Source organism: Lissotriton helveticus, chromosome 11 (assembly GCF_964261635.1).
Source record: "Lissotriton helveticus chromosome 11, aLisHel1.1, whole genome shotgun sequence".
In the NCBI taxonomy this organism is placed as follows: Eukaryota; Metazoa; Chordata; class Amphibia; order Caudata; family Salamandridae; genus Lissotriton; species Lissotriton helveticus.
In genome coordinates, this window is record NC_136072.1 from 641,055,149 (window position 1) to 641,066,807 (window position 11,659).

At 46.3% G+C, this 11,659-nt stretch overlaps 1 long non-coding RNA gene across 1 annotated transcript in view; it reads left to right on the forward strand.

The window, feature by feature from the left end:
* The window catches only part of LOC144791036 (uncharacterized), an 800,683-nt gene extending 793,227 nt beyond the window's left edge, over window positions 1-7,456 (forward strand). The window contains exon 4 of the long non-coding RNA XR_013602281.1: window positions 7,405-7,456. This is a non-coding gene — a long non-coding RNA (uncharacterized LOC144791036). The remainder of the gene's footprint in view (window positions 1-7,404) is intronic.
* Window positions 7,457-11,659: the final 4,203 nt, after the last annotated feature.

An 11,659-nucleotide genomic window follows, 5' to 3' on the forward strand; every position in this document is an offset into this window, starting at 1 on the left:
CAAGCCATTTATACTTCTTCAGCGCACAGCAGGTAAACGCGGTAGCGCTGAAGCAGTTAAACACTAGAAACACACAAAAGGTGATGGAAGGCTGCTTGCAAGAAGTCCAAGCACTAGCAATAGCTTGGATAACACTCTAACCCATCGTTTTTTTGCTCACTATGCCACATCAGTTTGGAGCTAGCCATATGCAAATCAGTCTTGACCCTGCTCCTCATGAGAATAGTGCAGGCAGAACTGCCGAGCCAGGTACACCCTGCACTGGAACACAAGCATCCCAGGGATGGTTTCACCCTAGTTATGGGATCATCAGCTGAGTAATTCAGTGAGCATGTCACAACCACTAGTCAAATGAAGTTAGCTAGTCCTACCATTTTTGATACCCTTGGAGATTCGCTTCAAGTAAGAGCTCGCTTGTTGCCAGGACAGACTTGGATTTCCATGTACATTAGGCCAAGTTGTTGTAGGATCTATTCCTACTCCCTCCAGAGACTGGCCTTGTTTACCAATCTACCACGACGCTCAACCTGCTTGATGTGCTGTTGTACTTTGCCTTGCGGTCTGGGGCCCACCTTCAACTAGTACTGGTGAGTGCCAGACTATGGATGTGCCAGTCTATGGGACCCCTGGCTATGGGGTTTCTATGCCTCATTGTGCGCCCTCACTTGGTTTGTTCAGTGGCCTATTCTCCGGCATCTGTGATTGTGCCTGTGTTGGGTAAGGGCGGGAACCACCGCTCCGGCCCTTAGGCCACCTCTGCATTCTTATGCCTGTGCTGCACATTGACATTGCATTCCCTATAGTTACTGGTGCCTGTGTAGCTACGCTTGGTAGCCGAAGGGCATCTGCTCATTTAAGCACACCCAAGCTTTGTCATGGCTGCATCAACCCACCCAGATTATGGCCTATGTGCTCCACGATCATACCAAATGCTTTGCCACACTGTCCCCACTGTTGCCCCCATCCACTTGGTGAGACACCTATCTCTGTGCACAGAGCGCTGGAGTATAATTGTGGTACCGTTTACTGACCCCTAACCCCACCCGGCCCAGGGCTGCTGCCTCAGCACTGGCAGTATATCTGAGTCATTGGGAGACTCTCTTGGCCTCCCAACTATGTTGGCTGCTCCTGACTGCACTGTGCTCTACTCCATCGGTGGTCCTTGCCACTGCTGCCTGTCGTTCATAATGCCCATTTGGGCACCAATGTTTTTATTGTATGCTAGTATGATGCCTCCCCAGACTATGCTCAGACCCCCCCCTCCCCGTAAGTACATTCCTTGGCTGTTTTATCTAGTCCGAATTCGGGTGCTCCATCCTTTTCCTAGTGGCCTTGGCCGAAATCTGTCATTGGAGGAGTCAGGCAACTGGCCACTAACCCCTTTCTTTCTCCCTGTTCCCTAAGCTCTGATGCAGGTGCCTTGATTACCATTTGGCTTTTTTGGGAGTTCCCACTGTAGCTGGGTTTAGTGGAGGGCATTACTTCACTTTGCTACCATATGCTCCTTTTTGTCCCTACTTCTTGTTCCCCAAGCTCAGATGTTGGCCGCCCTGGTTGTCCTATGCCTCTTTTGGGGGTTTTCCACTGTTAGTGGGGGCCCTTGCTGTCCATCTCTGCTGTGTGCTCCTTCCTGCTCCTAACCAGTGTATTAGCTCAAGACCTGCTGGATAAATCAGTCCTTGCCCTGTTGACCTGCTGCTGTCCTGCCATATAACAGTGTGGCAGGGTATGCTCAGACGTGAGTCCCTTGCTCACTTTGCCACTGGATTCAAGCAAGCCGGGCTGAAGACGGCTGTAATGCCAGAAACCGGTCCTCGGAAGCTTGTTTCCGGTCCAGGGAAGGCATTGCTTGGCAGTTCGGGCTGGACTGTTCCCATGAGGCATAGGGTCAGACTGATTTGCATACAGCCCTGTCTGAACTGGGGTGGCAGAGTGAGCTAAAGAACGGTGATGGATCAAACCCAGATCTTTTGACTGGGTGTGAGTGTTTGATTGGTTCATATGCTCCGTCCATCACCACCCCCTGTTGTACCGCTTTGGCCGCCATAAGTGTGGCAGGGTATGCTCAGACGTGAGTCCCTTGCTCACTTTGCCACTGAATTCAAGCAAGCCGGGCTGAAGACGGATGTAATGCCAGAAACCGGTCCTCGGAAGCTTGTTTCCGGTCCAGGGAAGGCATTGCTTGGCAGATCGGGCTGGACTGTTCCCATGAGACATAGGGTCAGACTGATTTGCATACAGCCATGTCTGAACTGGGGTGGCAGAGTGAGCTAAAGAACGGTGATGGATCAAACCCAGATCTTTTGACTGGGTGTGAGTGTTTGATTGGTTCATATGCTCCGTCCATCACCACTCCCTTTTGTACCGCTTTGGCCGCCATAAGTGTGGCAGGGTATGCTCAGACGTTAGTCCCTTGCTCACTTTGCCACTGGATTCAAGCAAGCCGGGCTGAAGATGGCTGTAATGCCAGAAACCGGTCCTCGGAAGCTTGATTTCGGTCCATGGAAGGCATTGCTTGGCAGTTCGGGCTGGACTGTTCCCATGAGGCACAGGGTCAGACTGATTTGCATATAGCCATGTCTGAACTGGGGTGGCAGAGAGAGCTAAAGAACGGTGATGGATCAAACCCAGATATTTTGACTGGGTGTGAGTGTTTGATTGGTTCATATGCTCCGTCCATCACCACCCCCTTTTGTACCGCGTCCTGCCATATGAGACTCTGCATGTGGCGCCCATCAGCTGGACCAACCACTTCCACTGCTTTCACAAACACTTTTCCATGAGTCCATTAACAGCTGATTGATTCCCCAAAATCTTCACACCAGGCCTCTCCCCATGACCTGGGTTGTGATTCCTACTTCTTTATGGGCCTCTTTCCTCCTGACTTTGCTCTCAGACATCACACTTTAGTGTTTGCTCAGATTCCACAAACTAGCCGACTCTGAGCCTCTAACGACTCGGAGTTTCCACTTTTTCCACCTTTGCGCCCCACACAGTCTTCTGTCTGACTTAGTCCCCTGTGTTGGGGCTTGGTCCTTCTCCGCTTGATCTGGTCACTTTGCTGCCTTGACCTGCTCCTTTGTGCTCCTCTGGTCTCCTGGGAGCAGTGCTGCGTCAGGCGGTAGTCACTGGGCATGTATGTGGGAGGGCCTTCACTTCTGGGTCCAGCCACGTTTGGTTGCCCAGCCTGCTGGTTAACCCCTCTAAGAGATGTTTCTACCCTAGTTTTGGCCCCTTGCCTGATGGCGGATTTATTCCTCCTTTCTCTGCCTCTGTTGGGCCACTACAACTCTGATCATGCCACCAGGGCTTGCTGATGTCATCATGCTCTTTCTGCCCGCTGTGCCATCCTCTCTTGGCTTGCGGCGGTGTCACTGTGGTGGCCCAGGCTGGATTGATCTGGTCGACCCCTTGGTGCCGCCATTCTTCTCCCTGCCGAATGACCTCTAGTCATCTTCTGGTGGTCCAACCGACTACTCAATGAGCTAAACCCATTCCGCTATTGTCCCACTCACGTTCCTCATCTGTTTGCTGCTGCTGAATGTGTAGTGGGGGGTTGCTGACCCCCTGTTTTGTCTTGTTGCCCCCCCCCCTTCATCCTATTGGCCCATTTGAAAGTATACTAGTGAGGACCACGAATGATGGCCCTTCCCCCCGTCACTGGGGACATTGGGTTTTCACACAATTTCCTGCCTGTTCTCTCGGCTACTTTCCGGTGGTGCCGGGGAATTGGTGATAGCCTTTTTCTTTCTGTTTCGCCCTCTTCTGGCATCAGGCCAGGTTATGGCTCTGGGCTACTTAAGACCCTTGCTGTCCTGGCAAGCTGCTGGCTCTGCTCTTGTCTTCATCTCCAAAATTTCAAGACTGCAGGGCAAGGTGCTACCAGGTTTTCCATCCTTCACCCACCAGTATACAGACCACGTCTCCGATGGGTTTGGGTTACTGTGAGCACTTGTGGTGCATTTAAAAGGAATACATAATCATTCAATTATCTCTGATGATGTGAAATGTTATTTGAAACCTTTAAATATTTTTGCATCATTATCAGCACATAACGCCCTTGGGTGCGATTATTCACCTCAAGTGTTGCAAGATAGCCTAACATAATTAGAATCCATAATGAAAAAGAATCGCCTACATTTGAGAATAAAATTGCTGTAATTACATTATTAAAATATGCTCCAAGGAGAAAGTTAGATTTGGTTCTTCACAAGTATTCGCTTGAAATAAGTGCATTGTATCTATAACATTAACGTCTACATCTGAAACCTACTTGGAGAAGGCATTAATGAGCACACTTGTTAATTCAGTATATTTTTAGGGTGTTGAGAAAACTTCAGAAGCAAACAAAAACCTATATTGTGTTGCCAATGTATAGCTTTAATCTACCCTCTGTCGCTCCTTGCACCTTTTGGTGTGATTTTGCAGAAAACTATAGCAAAAGCGAATTGAAACAACTGAGAAAATCTGACAATTATTCCATGTGTCGCCATCAGTGCTTAGCTTCACATGAATTCTTCTTTGTATCCATCTTAAAAAATATATATTTTTTCCCACCAAGAAATGCAACACTTCATTATGGTGTCACACTGCAAATTTGCTGATGATGTGTGCATTGACTAATCAGATTAATTATGTGCGCTTGTAACTCGGAACATCAAGGCAGGTGGCAAATCACATCTAGGGTGAGTTATATCAACCACTCCATCATGCCGCCAGCTGATTAATATCCTCATCCATTTTCATTATGAACTGAAAAAACATATCTCGCATAATGAGCTTTGTCCTTTGTGTGAAGTAGATACAGAAGTTCAAATGAAGTGCTAGATCGTTGTAAAAGTTATTTCTCTCTTGGAGTGGTAACCACCCCCAAACCTGCTCAGCTTTCGAGATAAGATGCATTCAGGGTGATGTGGCAGTAGACGCAAGAGTTATTACTCATTCTACTTACCAATGTATTTAATTTATTTGTAGGGTGGCTAACTACAATTTCAAGTATTTAACATAACCCTGCAGCAAAATCTAGCGCAGGATATCGACTAACATACCCGTGGAAATTAATCATATATGGGCAAGTATATATTTACAAAGATATCACGCAGCGCTGCGTAATAGAGAAAGGGCAGGGATGTGCTGTACTTAACAATATATGGGACATTCCTGTCATTTCCCAGCGCTGAAACGCCAAGCTCTGCCTAGCGCCACAGGCGCCCTTGCTCCATGATGCAAGGGTGCCTGCGCTATGAGCAGGATTGTTTTTGCGTAGGAGTCCCACCCAGGGGCGTAACACAGGCTCCCGCAGCCCACGCGGTGCGGTGGGGCCCCTAGCTCCAAAGGGCCCCCTTCGGCACTGAACTCTGGCCGGGAGAGCTCCTGATTGAGCCCGGAGGAGGCCCCCCTGAGTACCGTGCAGGGAGGCCCCCTCACTTTTCGTTACGCCGGTGGTCCCACCTTACTGTACAAAAATAATCCCCTGAGGCATTTTCCTCTTTCCTTGTGTGCTGCAGAATGCGGCACACATGGAAAGAGGAAGTAACGAGGAGAAATACAGATATGTTTCATCGTTACACTTCACCTGGGATGGCGTAGCATTCTCAGGCATTCTCAGGTCTATCAGCATTTGTAAATCTGGGAATGTTTCAGAATCCAAGGGTGGATGCGTGGAAACACCCACACTCCACCCATGGACCACCTTCCCAGGGCAGAGTAATGCAATGCAGCAATTTGTGCTGCGTTGCGTTACTCTGGATTTATCCAAGCCACTCAGGGCCACGCAATGTGGCCTTGCATGGCTTGATAAATCTTATTTACATTTTGCCTCGCCCTTGCGCCTCCAGGCATGGCTCAAGTGTGATGCAAAACCTACATAAAAATACCCCTTGGTGTTCTTCATTCTATGTATGTACCTTGACAATGAAGACAATTTACGGCTTAAGTGACACAGGACAGCGCAGTAAGTCACCTTGCTGCGCTGCCCTGCGTCACAGGGAAAGGGCAGGGATGCGCCGTATTTATCCAATACAGCGTGTTCCTGTCCTTTTCCTCCTGCCCTTGCACCATTTTGGCAGCCTAGAGCTAACGCAGACAACCTTGCACCGTGGTGCAAGGATACCTGTCTTGTAGGGAGGATTGTTTTTGTGCAGGAAAGGGGCACCTTCATGCACAAAAACAAACCTGAGAGCCTTTTTCCTCTTTCTATGTGTGCTGCAGAATGCAGCATACATAGAAAGATAAAGAAACAAGGAGAAATACACATATTTCTCCTCGGTTCCCCTCCCTGGGAAGGTGTATCTTTTTGGTGCATTCCCAGGTTTACACGGTATTGTAAATCTGGGAATGCGTCAAAAACATTGGGAGTTCCGTGGGAACATCCACACAATCCCCATGGAAAGCCTACCCAGGGCAGAGTAATGCAACACAGCAATGTGTGCTGCGTTACGTTGCTCCATATTTTTGGAGCCATTCAAACCCTCAAAAATATGACTTAAGGTTTGTGGGGTTCTTGCACCCCATCACGTGGTACAAGAGAGACTCAAACCGGGTCATAAATATGTCCCCAAGTGTACAGTGACGATACACAGATGTGAAGTTAAGAACAGTAAATCTATACTTACCTATCTATACCTACCTAAACGAAACTTGACAATGCATTTTTAGTTGATATCCTGCAGTGTCTGTTGTTAAAGGGCAATTCCTGCCGCTCGATATTGTGACAAACATCCATTTGGGGCTTTGCACATCACGTACCAGGTATGTCCCTGAGGGTGACAGAGTGCACCACAAAACTCATGCAAGCAATACAAATTAGCATGAAATTATAAGTAAATATTAGTGTAAACATAATTCATGTGATTTGGATGTTGAGCAAATCATAAGTCTTCTATAGAGAGAAATATATATACAGTGCTTACAGTGGAGCAACAATTAAAGAACCAAGGAATAGAGGGCATAACCTAGAAGAATTAGAATAATAATAAGGAATTAAGAGGTTTGAGGTGCAAGATGGCGAAATGCTACATTGAGTAAACTGTTGCCACTGCCATCTGCATGATATGAAGGTCAAGAGTTCAAATCCTAACAGACTCAGCCTTTGACACCTCCCGGGCTATTGAATTGAGTACCATTAAATTGAATAATCACAGTATAAAAATGTTTCTATATCTGGACTCTGTGGGAAAAGTATAGAAGTTAATGACATTGGAGCCGGAGCATTGTTAAAATGGAAGGGATTAATGCTCAAGATGATTGGCTATGAATTGTGAGATTTAATTGTAGGTAATGGACCTACTTCCTAAACTAAGGGTGCCCTATTTCAGCCTGTATTGATAATGTATATTGATGTGTATTAAGCAACTGGTTAATAAAAAGAATTAAATAATAATAATAATAATAATGTTTCTATAGGATATATCTATAAAGAAGGAAGCGTTTCAGATATTCCACATACAAAAACAGGGGAATGGGATACCCAGAGCTCAACTGCAAGGGAGAGAATGTTGCTGAGGATGATTGTGTCATGGTGGACGTTCCTTCTGAATCCAAGACAGCAAAAGTTGGAACTCCCGCCCCATCCAGATGAGTAAACTACAAAACAACTGGAGCCAGGAGGACCTTCAGAACAGGATTTAAACTGTAACACCATGCATGCAACACCGATAAACCACTGAGATGCACTAACCTACAAAGAAGTCTAACAGCCAAAGACCCTTTCAAAAACTTTGATGAACAATCTGGAGAGACCAAGATATCCTAATCTATCCTAAAAAAAAAACAGTGCCTTGAGGCCCTCACGGGTAGGTAGTGCGCTTTACAAATGTTCTGATTGATTGATTGATTGATTGAATCTCTGTCGGAAGCCCAAATAACAGGACCTTTCTCATACTGCAAACATACTGAAGCAAACCCAATTATGCCAGCTGTTTAGACCTGGATCGTTTATGAACATTAAATCCCCCAAATCCCAGGGGCTTAGTTTAAGACAAAGAGTTGGTATTGCACGTCATCCAGCTCTCATCTCTGTTTTCACTTAGGAAAAGTAACAGGAAAAAATGACATTAAGGGTGAAGGACACAGTAGCTTATTATAATTTAGAAATAGCATTCACTCATGCTAAATCAATCAGTCATTTCTGATGTGCCTGACATTTCACTCCTGCTGCAAAAATGGGCTCATTTTAAGTAATTATATTGCACTTTGCATAATTTCTCTGTGTGGAATGTTCTACGTCTGCTACACATTTAATGCATTTTTCAGAGCTTTTTCAAACAGAAGAGACTATCAAAATACATGAGCTGTAAAATTGTCAGTTCGATTTTCTTACTCCCTCCTCACCCTGATCTTTTGTTCCTTTTGGTTGTAGAACTTGCTAATCTTCGCAAGTCATGATTTTGTTAACTCCCCTCTGTACCCTTGCTCAATTTTCTCCTGTCAAAATAGGCAGACTTTTTTTCCTGATTCTCACTTGTTTCCTCCTTTCCTGTACCCTACTCATTTATAATTTAGGCCAATTTTTTCTCCCAACCCGCTTTCCTTCTCTGTCTCTATTTTCTTTGTTTGGGTTTCTCTGCTTTTGCCTTAGTCTATTTTTTCTAATGCCACACATGCTAGTTTTCTCATCTGTTTTATCCAATCTTTCCTCATTTGTTTGGTGCCTCTTTCTAAATCTTGCCAGCAGGCAGTTTTAGCTGTCTGTTGTTAAAACCTTTTGTCTACAATACAGTACATAGAGTAGACTTTGAGATTAGCACGTTACACGAGATTGGTTGGCTTCCTTGACTATGTTGGTTTCCTGCGTCAAGGGTTGCATGTAACAGTCATCTGTCATTCGCTCTTTTGGATTGCCAAAGGAAAGAGTGACCTCTTTCAGTAGCCACGGTTTCACCCTGCAATGATAATACCATGTGAGCAGACAAGGGTCTTGTCAGCTAAGAAGAATACCAATAAAAGAAAAATAGGCAGAAAAAATAGTTAGTAATGATAGATTAAATTCCTGGTAAAGGGTTGAAGCTAGTGGAATAGCAGATTGTTTAAAACTCTAAAAACAGAGAGGCCCACCCACATTTGATGGTGATGAATGCCAGAAAAATGCTCTTCTAATATGCGTGCTTTTTAGACCCTAGCTGCCTTAAATATTAATGGAATAGGATATTGCATCAAAGTAACCACAGATCTCCATCTTGGTTTGGGGAAAAATAACCACAGTACAAGTAATAAGAAGGATTATATGACAGACCATGCACATTCTTCTGGTTACAGCTATACTAGAGATGTCCATACAGTGTGGGCAATGAGACCTTTAATAATGGTTTCTCAGCTGCCCTGTCATATCTCTTCCTGTGCTAAGGATTGCAGTCTCCACTGGTGCAAGAACGCAGTGCCCTAGAAGAGATTCGCTGAGAGGCATGTTTCCTCCCAAGCTTATTAGGCAAAGAAACTGTGCACTAAGCATGGGCGTAAAATCCGTTACGCTCGCGGATTTTTCGTATTTTCGGAGAATCCGCAATCCGCGAACTCTCGCGGATGCGGCGAGAATACGCAAAATCCGCGCGAAGCGGATTTTTTGTTTGTGTTCGCACTGCTCGCGCTGCTCGCGGTCCGCGGCGCGGGCAGGAACAATCTCGCACTAGCGAAAGTACAAAAATTAGTAAAGGAAGTGGCCCAGTCTCCAACTTCCTGTTCCTGTCCAGCAAGCTCCTCCCATAGGGGTGGGGTGAAGGAAGTGCCCCAGTCTCCAACTTCCTGTTCCTGTCCAGTAAGCTCCTCCATTTCCTGGCCACTTTGATTTCGATCTTGACTGGGAAGGATTACTTTTTGTGGTTGCTGCTGGATATTTGGATTTGAGGCCTTTTGGATTACTTTTGGATTCGAAATTTGATTTCACAAAGAAGTAAGTTGATGTTGTTTGTTTGTGGTGATTTTTGTGTGTGTTGCTTTTTTTCGACTTTTTGGGGGGAAAATCTGCAAGTTCGCGAGCTGAGGGTGTTTTTGCTTGTGTTCGCACTGCTCGTGTCCCGCGCAGCAACAATCTCGCACTCGCGAAATTGTAAAAATTACAATTCTGCTGCACATGAATAGAAAACCACCAGGCTTATTTATGGGTGCATGCATGATACAACTGTTTTGTTGATTTTTTTTAACATGATTCTGGCCAGGGCATGGATGGCATTGGATTGTGCTGATTTTTGAGTGTTTTAGGACTTTTTGGGGTGGTGTTGGGGGCTTGCAATGTGGGTGGGGGCCATTTTATTGTCTGGTCCCGTGTGGGTGGGGGTCTAGGGGCCATTTGTAAGCCAGTTTGTGTGCTTTGTGCCATAGGCCTGCACCCACTGTGCTCTGATGTCATCCATTATGCCCAGGGGGGCCCAGAATCGGTCTGTTCGCGGGTTTTGCGGGTTTTTGCCACGTTCGCACCGTGAAGCAACAATCTCGCACTCGCGAAATTGTAAAAATTGCAATTTTGCACCGAAAAACCACCAGCAGGCAGCATAAGCCTTCTGAAAATGGATGGATGGCATTGAATTGTGGTGATTTGATTTGTGTTGTGTTTTTTGACTTTTTGGAGTAGGGGTTGGGTGCTGGCTATGTTGGTGGTGGCCATTTTGAGGCATGGTCCTGGCCATGTGGATGGGGGGGTCAAGCGGCCATTTTGAAGGCAGGCAGTGAGCTTTGAGACATAGGCCTGCACCCATTGTGCCTTGCTTTCACCCATTGTGCCCAGGCGGAGTCAGGGGTACATGAAAGTACAACCCTCTGTGTGTTTGCTCTCTTGGATCAATGTTAAATTCCTGTTTCCCAAAAATTTAGCAAATCCTAATTTTGAAATTTCCATATTGTGTGGTGGTGTGCAGTGTGCACGTGTGTATTCATAAATGCCTACTTGCAAACTGTTTATTCAAGCGCTACATATGCAACATTTATATTTACTGATGTTCCTCTGTCTTCGTTTGCGTTTAGGTGCACAAAACTCCGCATCATCGTTGAGCATCAGTGCCAGGAAGAAGTGCTGCTGCGGCCTGTTGTTCCGACATCTGAAGAAGATGGCTCCAAAAAGAGGTGCCCGTAGGTCCTCTTGCAATAAAGATGTCTCTACTAAGGAGAAGAAGAAGCAAGTGGCACCACTTACCAAGGAGACTGGTGGCTCAACCAATACATTTTTTGGGCAACAACAACAAAAAAAACAAAGGCCCACCATGAGTGCTGCACAGGTAGCCTGTTTAGTTGTTGAATCACCAACGACCAGTGATGTTGGTTCCTCGCAAGAAAGTAGCAGCACACCATCAACACAGGTTGTAACTCATCTCACAAGTACTATTCAACAACCAAAGCCGCAACAACAACTGCATGGGCTACTAGTACAAGCAGAAGTACATGCGCAAGGAGCTGTCCAAGAAGGAGCTGTCCGAGAAGGAGCTGTCCGAGAAGGAGCTGTCCGAGAAGGAGCTGTCCGAGAAGGAGCTGTCCGAGAAGGAGAAGGCCGAGAAGGAGAAGGCCGAGAAGGAGAAGGCCGAGAAGGAGCTGGCCGAGAAGGAGAAGGCCGAGAAGGAGAAGGCCGAGAAGGAGAAGGCCGAGAAGGAGAAGGCCGAGAAGGAGAAGGCCGAGAAGGAGAGGTCCATGGAGACTTGCAAGTAGAGGTCAGAGAAGATGCCCATGTAGCGGCGCA